The 18172-nt window shown below is 43.5% G+C and overlaps 1 protein-coding gene across 2 annotated transcripts in view; it reads right to left on the bottom strand.

Annotated features, from left to right (window-relative positions):
- LOC125904249 (semaphorin-6D-like) overlaps positions 1-18172 on the bottom strand; it is a 514236-nt gene that overhangs the window by 431317 nt on the left and 64747 nt on the right. For both annotated transcript variants that reach the window (XM_049601535.1, XM_049601534.1), the window contains exon 2: positions 7809-7950. The gene's annotated coding sequence lies outside the window, so the exon portion shown is untranslated. The remainder of the gene's footprint in view (positions 1-7808; positions 7951-18172) is intronic.

Here is an 18172-nt window from a genome sequence, read left to right on the forward strand (position 1 = left end):
GGTAAATGAGGGCATCCTCAACTCCAATCCGGGGCTGGTAGGCGAACTGGAGGGGATCCAGGTGCGGCCTGACCATAGGCCTGAGCTGCTCAAGGACGAGTCTCTCCAGGGTCTTCATGATATGTGACGTCAGTGCCACCGGTCGGTAGTCCGAGACCGCTGGGCTGCGGCGTCTTTGGCACTGGAACGAGGCAGGACGTCTTCCATATCACAGGGACCCTCTGGAGGCTCAGGCTCATTTTGAAGACACGATGAAGCACTCCACAGAGTTGTTCGGCGCAGGCTCTGAGAACCCGTGGGCTGACACCATCAGGGCCTGCAGCCTTACCAGCGGGGAGTTTGCTCAGCTGTCTCCTAACATGTAGAGGTGTAAAGAGTGCAGGTTGAGGAGGGGGAGAGTTGAAGTCCAAAGTGAGAGGAGGGCAGGTAGCATGGGAGCCAGAGGAGGTGTGAGGAGTGGGGGATGGGTGTGAGGGGCTCACCAAGTTGGATGAGGTGCTATCAGGAGGAGGAGGAGGGGGGGTCAGAAGCGGTGGTGGCTGGAGACAGTCAGCAGGAGAGCCAACAGCGGCCGGGGCTGCAGTGTCAAACCTATTGAAGAACAGATTTAACTCATTGGCCCTAGCCACACTACCATCAGCTCCACTGCTAGTTGGTCTGTAACCGGTGATGGTCCTCAAACCACTCCAGACCTCGCTCATGTTATTCTGCTGGAGTTTCCTCTCCAGCTTCCTCCTGTAGCCGTCCTTAGCCTCATTGATCTTTGCACTCAGCTCCCTCTGAATGTCCCTCAGCTCCTCCCTGTTGCCACCTCTGAAAGCCCTTTTCTTCAGGTTGAGTATGGCTTTGATGTCCTTTGTTACCCAAGGCTTGTTATTTGGGTAACACCGCACAGTCCTTGCTGGGACAATGCCGTCCACACAGAAATTAATGTAGTCTGTAATGCACTCAGTAAGCCCATCAATGTCCTCTCCATGTGGCTCACAGAGTACATTCCAGTCAGTCACCTCAAAACAGCCCTGCAGTGTCTCATAGCAGTCCTCTGACCATGTCACAGGCAGCCTCTTCACTAGAGGCACATAGCAGGAGGTGAGAAGCACCAAGTTGTGATCTGATCTACCCAGCGGGGGAAGGGACGTGGAGGTGTATGCGTCCTTTACATTAGCATACAGCAGGTCCAGGCTCTTCTCCTCTCTGGTTTTACAGGTCACATACTGGGTGAATTTCGGGAGTGTCTTTTTAATAGAGACATGGTTGAAGTCACCCGAGATTATAATGAGAGCACTCGGGTGTGCAGTCTGTAGTCCGGCTATTGTAGAGTGGATGACGTCACATGCCGACGTGGGGTTAGCGGACGGGGGGATATAAGCAGCCACTACAATAGCATGTGAGAATTCACAGGGTAAATAGTAAGGACGGAGGCCCACAGCTAACAGTTCAATAACCGGGCTGCAGATGCGGTCTTTGACTGTGATGTGACCAGGATTGCACCACCTGTTGTTCACGTAAACAGCAAGCCCACCTCCTTTACGCTTACCGCTCTTAGTGCAGTCCCTGTCAGCCCGGACAGTGTGGAAACCCACGGTGGAAACATTGTGGTCAGGAACATCCGTGTGTAGCCATGACTCCGAGAAAATCATCAGGCTACACTCCCGGTATTCCTGATGACTCCGGGTTAGCGCTGTAAGCTCGTCCATCTTATTCCCCAGTGATCTCACGTTGCCCATGATGATAGATGGGAGACACGGCTTGAATGTCTTCCTCTCCATAAGTCTCCGGTGTTTCGCTCCTTTCCGCCGCCGTAGCGATCTTTTCCCTCTGCAACCCCGGTGTGTTTTCCTCCAAAGTTCAGCAGGGATATCCTCCCTCACCGTAGCCAAGCCGGCCGGCTTCAGCTCCATCAGCTGATCCCTGGAGTAAACAATGCGGTGTTGCTGAGCGACGGTCAAGTGGCAGAGTAAAAGGAGCGATTCTACCACAAGGAAAGCAACAAAAACTCTCCACACAAGCATGATTCGAGAGGACGTAGCTTAATAAATAACTAAAGTAAAAACAGAACAAGTAAGATAAAGAAGAGAGGAAAAAAGTAGAAAAACAAAGTTAAAGTAAGCAGGAGCGGCTGGAACAGGCTGCATACACCGTGGCGCATGCGCACTTCTCCTTTTAAATATGCTTCCTTTAGGTAACATCATTAGAAATCACTCTATAAATTTCCATTGTTATGCGGATGATACTCAGTTGTATTTATCGATGAAGCCAGAAGAAAGTAATCAATTAACTAAACTCCATAATTGCCTTAAGGACATAAAAACTTGGATGAGCACCAATTTCCTGATGTTAAATTCAGACAAAACTGAAGTTATTGTTCTTGGCCCCAAACAACTCAGAGACTCTTTATCTGATGACATAGTTTCTCTTGATGGCATTGCTCTGGCCTGTAGCACTACCGTAAGAAACCTCGGAGTAATATTTGATCAAGATTTGTCTTTTAATTCTCATTTAAAACAAACCTCACGGACTGCATTTTTTCATCTGCGTAATATTGCGAAAATTAGGCCTATCCTGACCCGAAAAGATGCAGAAAAATTGGTCCACGCTTTTGTTACCTCTAGGCTGGATTACTGTAACCCTCTGTTATCAGGTAGCTCTAGTAAGTCCTTAAAAACTCTCCAGCTAATTCAGAATGCAGCAGCACGTGTACTAACAGGAACTAAGAAACATGATCATATTTCTCCTGTTTTAGCTTCTCTGCACTGGCTCCCTGTAAAATCCAGAATTGAATTTAAAATCCTACTGTTAACTTATAAAGCTCTAAATGGTCAAGCTCCGTCATATCTTAGAGAGCTCATAGTGCCTTATTATCCCACCAGAACACTGCGCTCTGAGAACGCACGGTTACTCGTGGTCCCTCAAGTCTCCAAAAGTAGATCAGGAGCCAGAGCCTTTAGCTATCAGGCTCCTCTCCTGTGGAATCATCTTCCTGTTGCGGTCCGGGAGGCAGACACCGTCTTCACATTTAAGACTAGACTTAAGACTTTCCTCTTTGATAAAGCTTATAGTTAGGGCTGGCTCAGGCTTGCCCTGTACCAGCCCCTAGTTAGGCTGACTTAGGCCTAGTCTGCCGGAGGACCCCCCTATAATACACCGGGCACCTTCTCTTCTTCTTCTTCTCTCTCTCTCTCTCTCTCTCTCTCTCTCTCTCTCTCTCTCTCATTCTATTACTGCATCTTGCTAACTCGGCCATTCTGGATGTCACTAACTCGGCTTCTTCTCCGGAGCCTTTGTGCTCCACTGTCTCTCAGATTAACTCATATCGCAGCGGTGCCTGGACAGCGTGACGTGTGTGGTTGTGCTGCTGCCGTGGTCCTGCCAGATGCCTCCTGCTGCTGCCATCATTAGTCATTAGTCATACTTCTACTGTTATTATACACATATGACTATTGTCACACATGTATACTGCCAGATATTAATACACACTTTCAACATATTGTACCACAGTAGCCAGAACTATAACTATAATATTATTACTTTCAATAATGTTGTTGTAAGCTACTGTCATTACCTGCATCTCTCTCTCTCTCTCTCTCTCTCTCTCTCTCTCTCTCTCATTGTGTCATGTGGATTACTGTTAATTTGTTATGCTGATCTGTTCTGTACGACATCTATTGCACGTCTGTCCGTCCTGAAAGAGGGATCCCTCCTCAGTTGCTCTTCCTGAGGTTTCTACCGGGTTTTTTTCCCCGTTAAAGGGGTTTTTTTGGGGAGTTTTTCCTTATCCGCTGCGAGGGTCATAAGGACAGAGGGATGTCGTATGCTGTAAATCCTTGTGAGGCAAATTGTGATTTGTGATATTGGGCTGTATAAATAAAATTGAAAATTGAATTGAAATTGAAATTGAGTTCATTGAGAAAAACCTGGTCCCGACCAGGTTAGGTTCATAGAGTCTGTTACTACGGTAACTGTCCGAGAGCTTAAGTTACCTCTCTCTCTGAAACAGGTTAGAGTTACCCCTCTTTCTCTGGTTTGAGTTACCTCCCATCCACACTGAGAGGCGCTACAGCCCACAGCCACAGGAAGTGCCGCCACAGAGACCACCCCGACCAGACAGACCGGGGTGGACTCCACACATGGTGTGGAGATTAGGAAAAATTAAAGAGTTAAAGATTAAAATAATATTAATAATAATAATAAATAAATTAAGATTTAGAGACTAAAATGCGTAAAGATTTAAAAATAAATCATTTAAAAGCATTAGAAAGTAAAAAGAACATATAATAGAAGAATTAAAAGAGTAAAAGAAATCAGTTAAAAGCTAAATTAAAAAGGTGAGTCTTGAGCCTCTTTTTAAAAACATCAACAGTCTCTGCAGTCCTGATGCTCTCCGGCAGGCTGTTCCATAAGTGAGGGCCATAATGGCTGAATGCAGCCTCCCCGTGGGTTTTTGTTCTCACTTTTGGAACAATTAAAAGGCCGGTGCCAGAGGACCTCAGGATCCGCGAGGGTTGATATGATAAAAGCAGGTCAGATAAATAAGATGGCCCAAGACCATTAAGACATTTAAAAACTAATAAAAGAACCTTAAAATCGATCCTGAAACACACGGGGGGCCAATGCAGCGATTGTAAAACTGGTGAAATTTAGTAATTATTAAACATTTTCAGAGACAGAATTTGATTTATTCCTAAACTTTAGGTCTGGTAAGTTTTCAGATAAAAGACTTGCCTTGGTGTTTTGGTGCATAGAAAAGAAACATAAATAGGGAATAGAGAAAAAAATCACAATGATAAATAAATATAAATAAATACAGTTAGAGAAAAGAAAAATCAAGTACCCCCAAAGCCACAGTATATCATCAACAACAATTACCTCTACACTGATGTATGCCTCCACAAACCAGTCAAGTTACAGTTACAGTTAACGTCGATATCTGTCCAGACTCATATGTAGCCATGATAGTAGAAGACGCTTCAAATATGGACGTTGCTGTTAAGAAGCTACATATTCTAAAACACGAATGCTTCACATACAGAAGATCTATAAAATCAACACAGTTTTGAGATAAGTGTCACCAATTCAATATTTGACCAAATGTCTCCCCTTCTGTTCCTGAGATATGATGTTGAATAATGGACAGAAAAGTGTTTTTGCAAAACATTATGATGTCACAGTCAAGTTGACCTTTTGGATATAAAATATCAAAATATCATTACTTCACTACATTATACTCTATTAAACATTCATGTGAAATTTTGTCAGTATTAGAGTATGAATTCTTGAACTAAGGCCAAAAACAAGTTTTTTGAAGTCACACTGACTTTTACTTTCAACCGCCAAAATCTAATCAGTTGAGCGCTGGATGTTTATGCCAAATTTGCGTAAATTCCCTGAAGGTGTTCTTGAGATATGGTATTCACCAAAATGGGCCAGATGGATGGATGGACAACCTGAAACATGATGCCTCCAGCCACGGCTGTTGCCTGCACAGAAGCATAAACACACCTTGCAATATCATGATATTTCTTTAAGGTCACAGTTTTGTGTACGGCTAGCAACTCTTGAAACTCCATTTTTAATCCATTGTTTCCACAATTTTCTCACATTTTCTGTTCTGTTGGGTATACAGAGACTGAAATTTATTCAAATGTGGAATATTTCCATTTCCTTCAGAGAAATTCGAAGGATGCATGTGTGGATCCTCCGCGGGTATAAAATCCCCACAATGCTTTGCACAATACACGATTTGCTGGAAGCGAGGGCGGGGCCTCCTCAATGAAACCTGCGCCGGTGGAGCTTGGCAGGATTTAGATAAATATGTCATTTATTTGGATTGATGTCTCCACCTGAGTTTTTATCAAACAAGTGTGAAAAAAATATTGACAGAAACTTCATAATTTACACTTTCCAATGTGTCCTTGAGACACCGAGAGTCTATGGAGTGGAACCTGTGTTGCGTTCAGGCATTGTCACGTAAGTAACAAATTCCAGCACTTAAACAGTCTGTAGCACAACACAGCAGCATGTCATGTCTCTTTCTTGGGAACAAGTTCTTCCCCGCTCGCTGCCATGTTGTTTGTGTATCAAGCGTGGGGGGATGGGTAAGCCCACTCTGAACTACGGGAGCCCAGCGGGGAGTATCGGTGGCAGATGTTAAAGAGAAACTCGATTTTCATTAAAACAAATCGACCTAAACTACAAATTCGAATTAATCAATAAAATTGATTTATCACCCAGCCCTACAGTCTAGATATACTGAATTCTGTTTAGTTAGAACAACATATCAGCAGCTACAGCAGAAACATGCAAATTCATCCAATCTTACACTGCTGATACTTTATGAACATCAGCTCTGATCTGTGTGTGTGTGTGTGTGTGTGTGTGTGTGTGTGTGTGTCTGTGTCTGTGTGTGTCTGTGTGTGTGTGTGTGTGTGTGTGTTTAGGAGCGGCTCTTATCTCTTATCCAGAACAGTATCAAATGTGAGTCTGTGTGTGTTTTCAAGTTCAATCAGGTCTTTAACCTCAACTTTTCCCGTGGGATTCTTGCATGGCCCCGAGGCAAACTGGGAAAACTCCAAAACACACAGACACACACACAGACACACACAGACACACACACACACACACACACACACACACACATAAAGAGAGACACACACACTAACACAAACACTGGGGCGCACACACACTGTACACATCCTCCAGTGTTTACTATTTTTTCTCACTGCAATTCATTATGTCACACACACGCACACGCACACGCGCGCACACACACACACACACACACACACACACACACACACACACACACACAAACACACAAACACGCAGTTTCATTAAAACATGAGCTAAAGTTTGTCTGAGAAATCCAACACTTGTCTCAATTCCAGGGACTATTTCCTGGACTGAACTCAGAATAAACTCAAGAATTACATCTATCAAGAAAAAAAAAAGTGAGCATTATTTTGACCAGATTCTTGGGTCATTTTGTTTTGAAAAACCATTAAAAATAAATTTCCTGTAAAACTTGAAACTGAAACTCTCCATTTGTATGATAAGATTAGTTTTAACCTGAACACAGGAAGCAGGTCAGACTGTCAGAGCAAATATTTCACAGAGGAACACTGTTTGTTTTCCTGTGCAGTCTAAATCGTGAAATCTAAATCTTTTCACATTTTCGCACTCTGTCTGTTTCATGTCTGGCACTTTTGTTGTTTGATTACTGTTTTATCTTGTAACATCTGAAGCCTTCATGGATGTGATTTACTGATGAAATGTTACATTAAAAAATAATTATTTGGAAAATAAAAGATAAAAAACGAAAGGAAAATAATGTTTAACAACAATCCTTTAAAAAAACCTTGAGTGGTTCCTTATTTTACTCCTGAACACAAACCAAACACATTAATCTAAATCGGGCTGGTTTGTAGCTTATGATGGATTTTGTGGCTCATACAGTAAGAATTTCCAGGTTTGATAAATATTCGGGTATTTAAAAGGTTTATATTATATATAAATTAATGGACTGTATTTTAATAACTTTTGAATGGGTTTTTGAATGCATGAAGGAAGTTTATAAGACATCAAATGCTTAAATTGTCCTTAATCCACACAATTATTGCAATCCATTTGAGATTACTAATTAATGTCAGAATAAGATTACAAGGAGCCCTTAATTTGTATTTTAAAATGATGAAAAAACCTGCACAATGTGTTTCTCGAAAAAATAAAGAACAGAAAAAGAATTATCCCCAAAAATATAAAAAACATTAAGATGCTGTTTTTAGTCTACAAAAAATAAAAATGACTCTTACCTTGAATCCAGGGCTGTCCAATCACCGCCAGTTTCACAGGACAGCCGATCAGTGAGGGAGAAATGTCCGAATCCAGGAAGAGAAGAAGAGGTCCAGACTCCAAGTATTGTTCCAGTCCTGATTAAATCCTCTGTTTATGTGTCTGCAAAGAAGAGAAGAAGAGCTGTTAGGAGTGGCGCTAGTTGAGGAGGCAGGGACTCTCCTTGTAATCTTTATCCAGAGGCATTTTGGGACAGGTGCAGGTTTCTCTGAGAACTGGGACACAAAGAGATTGGACTACAACAGAATAGAAGATCAGGTTCAGATCTGAGTCTGAACACACACCGAGGAGAGTGGAGGAGGAGAAAGAGGAGGAGTGGACTGATCTGAGGACAGCTCAAACCACTGATACTGACATAAAAACTGTAAAAGTCTTAAAGTTAGCATCTAATATCAATTTTTCTAATACTGTTAACTCATTATTTCATTTCATTTAGTTTACCCAGACACACTGAGGTTCAGGGTCCAAAACTAACTTTTTCTGGTAATTGAAATTTTTTACCAGCCAGGCAGATATTTTACCAGCCAACCAAATAATTAATAATTTAAAGGAAAAAAAGTCAAGTCTCTTAATGCTGCCAGTGGATGAGACTGGGGGTGGTGGCGGCAGGAGCAGCAGCAGCAGCAACAGCAACATTAACTTCCGTCTCTTGATCGCTGGTCGGTAAAATCTCAGCCTCAGCAGGTTCTTTTGCTTTAGTTTTTTGTTTTTTTGCGGGAGGCTCCGCAATACCTGGCCAGCATCGCCACATGATACTTTTTCCTACTTCTTCTTCTTCTATGGGGGTTCAGAGCATGGAGGTACATTAACAACAGGTTCATTCGAGATGAGCCAGGCCTGCGCAGATTCGATCACCAGCAATCGATGCACAATGCATACTGGTTAGTTTTGTGTCCGACTTCATCCCGACTTGCTCTGACATGTTACAAAAGTGGACGGTGATAAAACCGCGAGAGCAAGGCGGCCGCAGTTTTTAGAGCCAGGCGCTGCAGCTGCTCTCCACCGACTGCACCGCCTGGCTCTCACCTGATCTAACAGCTGATTGGTTTAGATGTCGACTCAACAAGATGGCGTTTTAGATAAACTTTTCATTTTTGTTGAATTTTAGAGATTAAGATTGTATTTGTCTGATTTGAAGGTTTATTCTGTGAACAGAAAACATGTTGTGTGACTGATGGTGAAGTTTAGTTGTCAGAGACTAAATACATTCATCATAAACTACACAGAGTCTACTGTATATTAATATTGGACTTTTTTAATTATTTAAGTATTTAGCAACACAGAGACTTGTGGTCAGTGGGATGTGAGGATTCTTAAACTAACATCTGTGCAGATGTGAAGCTCTGACTGTATCTGACTGAGCCTTAATGTAAGCTGTTGTCTTGCATTTTTTTCCTCTGAAAATATGAACCTTATAGTCAAACATAGTTTATTTAGCCTGTGTAGTTGAGGGGACAGGTCAAACTGATATGATGCTGATTTACGGGAGAATTCATAGAGGATAAACCATTAACATAAACTACAGTACACTACATACTACAATAAATTAATCTCTCATAATTAAAACAACTGGAGACTGAAAACAAACTGATATATGGGTCTGATCACTTTTTTAATGAACTGACATCATTCCAGACAGGATGTTAGTGTGTCTGTGACTTCCTGTACAGACTGAAGGCTGCTGGAAACTGTTGGGAAACTGCCTATTAACAAAGCAGTGGAGTGAGAGAGTGGTACATCCTGTCAGCCAAGGGGTTTCCTATCTGTGCAGCCGAGCACCACAGCACCTCCACGGATTATTACATCCAGACGGTCCCGGTGTTTCCTCCGCAGGCTCCACTTCACTCAGCTTCACTCAGCTGCCCGACAAACCCGCTGCTTCTTCCCACTTTAACCTGAATAACAAACTGGGGCTCGGTGCTCTGGTTGGATCCAAATGGAGAGCCGGGGCTAGCTGGGAAGCTAGCGGTGGTTAACTGGCTGTGCCTCCCTCCAGTCATGCTGCGGCTAACACTCCGCTAGCCTCACAGCTGCGCCTCGCCAACGAGCCTAACAACAGCTATACACCTCGGCGCGCTGTGGTAACGTCATGACTGACACACTTACATGACCAAAGATGGTCTCTGCCTGAAATACACATTACTCTGCCAGGAAACCAGCTGATACCAGCATCGTTCTCCAGTAACAAAAAATGCATTTTTTCACTGGTAAAAAAATAACTTGCCAGAGTGGCGAGTGGTCTTAAAAATTTACCAGCCAGAGACAAAATCTACCTGTAATTGGCGAGTGGCGAGTGTTAGTTTTGGACCCTGCTGAGGTTTACACACCTAAACCGTGGGGACAGTTTTTGCTTCAGTTTCTGAGCTAAATCTGTCATTACTTTTCTGTCAGCTGCTGCAGGACAACAATTCTGTGTAGATATGCAGTTGTAGTTAGGTGCTTAAGGTTCTGGACAGGTGTATATACCTGGTGTTACACTGTGAGGACAAACACAAGTTTATTCACCTACACGGTGGGGGACGCACAAACCTGTCTCAACACAAAATTGTAGGGACTAATCTCCCATTTCATACAGATAAGACTGAATACCTTTTTTTTCATTTAGGGTTGATTATGTATGTTCAGATGGTTTACCTAGTGTTACATTGTGGGGACACACTAAAGTTTATGTACCTGTTTTGTGGGGATTTACAAGCCTGTTTCTACACTACATTGTGAGGACCTGTCTCCTGATACGGACAAATGCAGCATCTTTTCTTCAGAATGTTGTTTTGTCAAAACCACTCAAATTAGTAATCTAAGGAAGCCCTTGAGAGATTATTTCTTTATCTTTTGCATCCAAATTCTTCTCATTTTGGCACGGTTTACTGAAACTATTGTACTAAATTACAGGTTAAACCTGATGACAGACAATTCAGTCATTTTAGAAAACAAACTACTCCATCAGGGATTCCTCAAGGATTTTTTTAAACTGTGGGGGAGGGCTTGAGGGTTCACTACACATCTGTCGCATAACTATAGCCTAATCTAATAGCACAGTTTGCAGCCTGGCTGAGAGCACTTCATTTTTCTTGATTTTTTGAAAAAGAGCTCTAAGGCTCTGTCGCGCGGCCATCCCTTGACGGCGCCACTGGCCGTGCACATGTGAATTGTTGATGGTGACAACGTGTGTGTCGGCTTTGTCGAGTGTACCAAGTGCAGCACGATGCTGGTATATGACAACAAAAAGACGGGGACCTCGACATTTAAGAGGCACATGACAAAGGCCATGGAAAGAAAGACGAGAGTCAGCCTTCAATGTCCACGTTCGTATCCTTAAAAAAAAAAATTCGGGTTTAAACCAGGCTCGGGCTCGGACAGAACGTGCCCGGGCTCGGGCGGGATTTTTTGGGCCCAATCTAAGCTCTACAGTTTATACACGGACCTGACGTCCCTTCAGAAAGCTGTTAATGAGAGTGTCACAGACTATGTTATTCATGCAGAGACTGCTATCACACCACTGAGGAATGTAGGAGAAACTTTAAGTGATGGCTTGTTAACTGCAATGATCCTGAAGGGCCTGCCGGACTCATTTAAGGAGATGTTATCAGGCCTGGGTGCCTTTCCAGCTTTGTACCTGCTCAGCTGCTGCTGCACATCAACTGTGGTGAATGGAGGGTGTGCAGGTACATCCGGGGGGAGGGCAGTGAGCAACTCCTGACATGTGGCAGAGTGGTCTTGGGTGTCAAACCGTGTGTAGAAGGAGTTCAGGGTGGCAGCAAAGGTGATGGGATCTGTGATTGTGGAGTGAGTCTGACTGGGTAATTGACCGGTGAGAATCTTTACGTTATGGAAAGCTTGTTTAGTGTTCATGGTGCTGAATTCCTACTCTAGTCTGTCCTTGTATTTGTGTTTGGCCTTGATGATGTCATTCTTTATTTGTCTGTTGAGTGAGTTGACAGCAGTCCAGTCCTTGCGTTGAAAAGCTTTGTGCTTTTCCCTCAGGCTGTTTTTAATGTGGTAAGTGATCCAGGGTTTGGAATTAGGATATCTCCTCACAGTTCTGATGGGGATGGTGCATGAGATACAGAAATTAATGTAGTCTGTGATCAGTGACACCCTGTGATCCAGATCGGTGGATGTGTGGCTTCTTGCGTTTCAGTTCTGGTTTGTAGTGTGGCAGCAGGAAAACAACATTGTGATCGGAGTAGCCAAGTGGAGGGTGTGCGTGGGCGATAAACGCATCAGAAATGTTCCCATAAGTCTAGCATAAGTCCAGAGTGTTGTGCTTCCTCGTGGGAATGTCCACGTACTGGTGGAAAGATGGCATGACACAGTCAAGTCTACAGCTGTTAAAGTCACCCATAATGAACACCGGGGCATTGGGATATTTAGCCATCATGTTGCTAGCACCCTCGGCTACCAACTCCGCTGCTGTCTTAGCACTTGGTGGGATGTAAACACAGCTGATTACAACAGTGGGGAATTCCCTCGGGAGGTGGAAGGGCCGCAGTGACAGCGTCAGCATCTCCACGTCAGGTGTAGAGACTGTGCGGTGCACTTTGTTGTTTGTGCACCACCGTTTATCAACAAAGATGCAGACGCCTCCGCCTCTGTCCTTGCCGGACCGGCTGGTCCTGTCAGCCCGCAGGATGGGAAAGTTGTCAAGTCTGACCTCCGTGTCCAGGACATCCCCGTCGAGCCAGGTTTCTGTCAGGGCGATGATGCATGCATCTCTGAAGGCCCGCTCCACCCAGCATTTGGCATGCAATAGATCCATTTTATTCCGGAGGGAGCGTACATTTGCCAGTAAGATGGAGGGAAGAGGGGGTCTGAAGGGACGCTTCCTCAGCCTGGTGCTTATATCTCCTCGCCTACCTCTTTTCCTTGGACGGATTTCTGGAGGAAGACTGACTGCCGGTTTTGCGTTTTTTTTTTAATATATATATATATATATACCGTGTATGTGCTGGTCCATCTGTTTTGTTTGTTTGTTTTGTACAGTATAACATGCCTACACCTGTCATGCTAACAGTGTAAAGTTATATTTTTATATCATGCTGTGCTGTAAGATTAATAATACTAATATAGACCCCACGGAGGTTTATCATCCCTAAAAAAGTGAGATCACAGTTTTTTGATTTTAAAAGTCTTTTGTAGTCAAACTTTTGTAACACAAGCGTTTTAAGAAATATGTCTCATACATGTTTAATATAAATGCATATTGGACTTTAAAACAAAGCAGCAATCAGCTAAAACACTGACTGTATTGAAGTGAATGGGGAAAAAAAAACTTCTCTCAACAATACAGAGTCGATACAACTTTTAACACAAAAACAAACAAGCAAACAAATTCAGTGGGTCATGTGACTCCTAATGTCTTGGTGGCAACTCCAAATCTTTCAAAATATTTGTTGCAATAAAAAAACTCATCTCACTTTATATATGCGACCAAATCACCCCCTTAAAGTTCTGTCCTCCAGATAAAGTTGTGACTTTATCCATTTCTTTACAAAAACAATCCTGAGTATTTCTTACAGTATCTGTGTTTCCTCACTGCCTGCCACCCAAAAGTTACTTTGCCTCAGAAGATTCAGTATGAAATGTTCTGATGGCTGGAAGATGACTGTGTTGATGGATTTTATGTATTCCTGCTGCATGATCTGTGTGCCTCAGAAGCACTTTGAAGTCAAGAACATGCAGAAGAGCAGAAAATCCATCACATCAAGAGAAGAATCAAACAACAGCATTTCTCAAAATTCAGGCCAAACTGTTCAGACACTTTGAAAAACTTCAAGTTAAAAAGTTGTGCAGCTCCAGCATTCAGTGTTTTAGTCTCTGAGCCGATGTGGTTAATTTACCTCTCTGGGTAAACGAACGAGTAGCAATTTGAACATCACATCGTAAAAGGGAAGTAAATGAGCAGCAGATGAGCTCAGACTGCTGAGAGAGAGAGAATTGCTTGAAAGAGGACATAAAATCATTGGACTATGGGACAAAAACACAGTAGCTCAAACTGCAGATGTTCATGTTGGACTGAGACAACTCAGGGTGTGATTTTCTTCATAATCCTCTCATTTCTACATTTCAAATATATTTCACTCCTTTCAAATAACTTGCATTATCTTTCACACTTTCTTTTTGCCACAAACCAGACATTTGTTTTCTGGCTCTCAGCTCTAATTAGCTGCTTAATTCGAAAATGAACACTTTACAGTTTGTTTCCCTGCAGAACATCACAATTTGCAGCGGTTTGAACTGGAGAGCCAGACAGAGTCAAGTCTGAGAAACATGTTATTTCCTGTGCCTCTGTCAGCCTGCCACAAATAAAAAAATAAAATACATAAAGCTGACAGCACACTGATAACCAGTAGTGATTCATCCAACAACTTGTAAGCAAAGAAACACTAATTTCCTCTTTGGGATCCCTTCAACTCAGAGAAAAGAAAGAAAAGAAAAAAAGCTGTGCAGATTTAAGAGGCAGTGCGACTGCATTTGAAGTCCTACACAAATTTACACATCTGCAAGAGTTCAAATGTCTCAACTTGAGCAAAAAATTTTAATTCTTCAACATACAGACAGAGGAGAGAGGAGTGAGACTGGAGGAAAAAAACAGAGAGAAGTGAGGTCTCTGCTGAGAACAAACACACTTTGTCCTGAGGAGAACATCAATATCTGAACAAAAGTTCTTGAGACATTCCAGTGGGACTTCAGTTGTGGACCAAGCAACAGACAAATGAAGTTCGTTGTTAGGATGGCTAAAAAGAAAAGATGTGGGGCCATGTTCAGTCACAAAGTTTGCCATCAAAGTATCCCTCCTGCTGACCACAGAGCAGCTACAAAGCTTCCAAAGTCATACCCAAGCGGCAATCTTCAAGACTAACTGAATGTCCGCTTGAGGCCGGCTCTAAGAGCGAGTCAAGCCCCATACACCCCCAGGTTAAAATGTCCAATATACTAACTTCCAAGTTTACAGCCTGGTACAAAAAACGGCTTTGGTCTCTGTAGTTAATTTCATCATTCATGACGATTGTACAGGGTTTTTTGTTTGTTTTGTTTTTTTCATAACTCACCTGCTTAAAGCAACTCTTACCTTTCTTGCATTTCACACAGCACTAAGAAAAAATTTTAACATCCACAACTCCTACCTCCCTCCAAAGTCACATCCCCCTCCTCCTGCAACTCCTACCTCCCTCCAAAGTCACATCCCCCTCCTCCTGCAACTCCACCTCCCTCCAAAGGCCTACTCTCCCCTCCTCCATTACTTCCTCATTACATCTATGATAGGTGTAGGCGTTGGCATGTTAACGTTAGATACATAGAAGAGGAGAGCGAGTGTAACGTTACAACCAAGACAGTCAAATGCAACCCCGGAGTTTTGAAACTCAACTGGAGTCAGTGATGATTGATGAGTTTTAGAATAAGGTTACAGTGCTAACGTTAGATAGTAGCATTAACGTTACTTGTAAGTGGAAACGCACAAGGAAGATAACGTTAATGTTTCAGAGGCTATGCTACAGTAGTCTAACGTTAGCCATTAGCAACTGGATGCTGTGTTGTCATATATAACGTTATGAATTGAACTGAACTTCTTTGTCATTTTTATATGCAGCACAAAAACGAAATGACATTTCGCATACCCCAAGCAAAAAGAAACAAAACAGGGTCGAAATTTTACAGTCAAAAACTCCATATCCTCAGAAGGCCAGAAGGCCGCTGGGAACAGCTGGTTTGATGGGGTTAGCAGTTAGCCTAGAGATTACCCCTCTAAGTTTTCCCCACTTCCGCGTCCTGTCACAGCGCTGCCGGCGTCGGGACAGCTCCAGACGAAACCACAGTCATCTCAGGTCTAGCTCGACGTAGCAGATGTTACGCGAGCAGTTACGTCTGTCGGAGGCCTCCACGTGGGAAAGACAACTTGAAAGACTGCAAAAAACCGGTTTATCAGTTCACCTCCTATCCTACACCGACCGTCTACAACAATACAAAGATGCACTCAATGCTGACCAGTCCACCCACTACTCTCACCCCATCCACTCTGGTTCCGACAACTCCAAGGCTCTGTTCTTCACCGTAAACTCCCTCCTCAAACCACATGACATCACCTCCTCATCATTCACCACTGAAAAGTGCCAATCCTTCTTAACATACGTCCAGACAAAAATAAACACCATCTACAGTAACCTCAATACCTCCAGGATCCCTCCCATCTCCCTACCTGCCTCACCACCCATCACCATTCAGCCCCTATCCCACTTCTCTCCAATATCCCCAGCACAGTCAACAACCATCATCACCAGAATAAAAACCTAGTGGATCCCATACCGTCCAAACTCATTAAGGACTGCCTCCCTGTCATCTCCCCACTCATTACTGGTATTATTAATGCCTCCTTCAGCTCTGGTTCCGTCCTCCAAACCCTCAAACTGGCTGCCATCACACCAATCCTCAAAAAACCCGGTTTAAACCCTGACAATCCAAGTAACTTCCGCCCCATCTCTAATCTCCCCTTCCTGTCAAAAATCCTGTTGCCTCACAACTCAGAACCCACCTCACCTCCTGTTCGAATCTTTCCAATCCGGTTTCCATTCAAAACATAGCACTGAAACAGCCCTCCTGAAAGTCACCAATGACCTCCTCCTCTCCTTAGACTCCGGACACCTCAACATTCTCATCATTCTCATTCTCACAGTAGCCTTCGACACCATCAATCACTCCATCCTGTTCTCTCTCCACATCACCGGTACAGCACTCTCCTGGATTCACTCCTACCTCACCAACCGACACCAGTTCATCAGTATAAACAACTGCACCTCCCCACCGCTCCCCTGTCCCAAACTGTCCCCCAGGGGTTGGTGCTTGGTCCCCTCTTCTTCATACTCTACATGCTGCCCCTTGGCAAGATCATCAGTCATCACGGCCTCCAGTTCTACTGCTACGCCGACGACATCCAATTGTACATCTCCACCAAAGCCATCACCAACACCACCCACTCCACACTCACCAACTGTCTCACTGAAATAAAATCATGGATGCAAACAAACTATCTCCAACTGAATAGTGACAAATCGGACATAATCATCATTGACCCCACATCCCCGCACCAAAGCCACCCACAATCTCTGTCTCACTTTCGATAACTGAACTCACCACACACCCGCAACCTAGGAATCATCTTCAACAGCCAGCTAAGGTTTGACCACCACATCAATCACATCACCAGGACTGCCATCTTCCACCTCAAGAACATCGCCCGTCTCCGCCCCTCACTCACCTTCTCTGCTGCAGAAACCCTCATCAGTCACCTCGTCTACATATGGTCGCTTCTGGCTCCAAAAATCCAAAATTGTGCTGGCCAAACACTGGGCTCAAACTGGTAGTCCACAAACCGATGCGTGACCTCACAGTAGCTATGTCTATTATTTTATAGTCTGTGGTCGTACCAAAGCTACTTCCAGTAATCAGTCAGTGTTCAAGCTGCCTGCTTCAGTGGAAAATTGGCCTGGGATTGTTTGGTGTAGGTAAAGGTTAATGGGTTAAGAATTGTTTTCATGTTTGATAAGACTGTTAATTTAAGAAAACATTAAAGATGGTGGTCATGAATTTGTCATAGGTACTTTGATTGTTCAGCCTTCTCCACTCACCATCTTCACTTCAGCTCAAACACAGACACAGATGCACTCATTCACCAACTCACTGATTCACTTTGTTTCAATTTGTCACTGATGAACTTTCTCACAGTTGGGGACTCAGAGACAAAATACATAGCCAGTAAATAAAGCAAGAGAAATGCTACTCTGTGTGATCTGAATGTGCAGCATTCTGATTCATTTAAAATCACATCTGACACATTTCTGCACGCCGTTACCCAGCAGTCCCTGCAGCGCCGCTCTGACATGTGAACACGCAGAGTGAACGGGGTCAGCTCATTAACAGCCTGAACACCACTTCATGTTCTCATGCTGGAACTCGAGACGAGACCAAATCTATTTGCCTCCATCAACACACACACACACACACACACACACACACACACACACACACACACACACACACACACAGAGCTTCCTGGTGACTTTCTGATTGGAAAAACCGGATAAATCTGGTCTGAAGTCAGCAGCAATGTGTTTTATAATCATGTCACAGCAGTTTATTTATTGCTGCAGGTTCTTCAGAGATCTGTACAGAAACTTGTTGGGCCCAGGAGCTGACTGAACTTGTATCATGACTGTTTTTTACAGACACATTTTTGGTGATCTGAGACTAAAACCCCTGATGCCAGGAGGTCACAGTGCTCAGGATAAAACCAGCACCTGATGTTTCCATTTTGTTTGTGGTCAAACTA

The sequence above is a fragment of the Epinephelus fuscoguttatus genome, linkage group LG17, assembly GCF_011397635.1.
Source record: "Epinephelus fuscoguttatus linkage group LG17, E.fuscoguttatus.final_Chr_v1".
In the NCBI taxonomy this organism is placed as follows: domain Eukaryota; kingdom Metazoa; phylum Chordata; class Actinopteri; order Perciformes; family Serranidae; genus Epinephelus; species Epinephelus fuscoguttatus.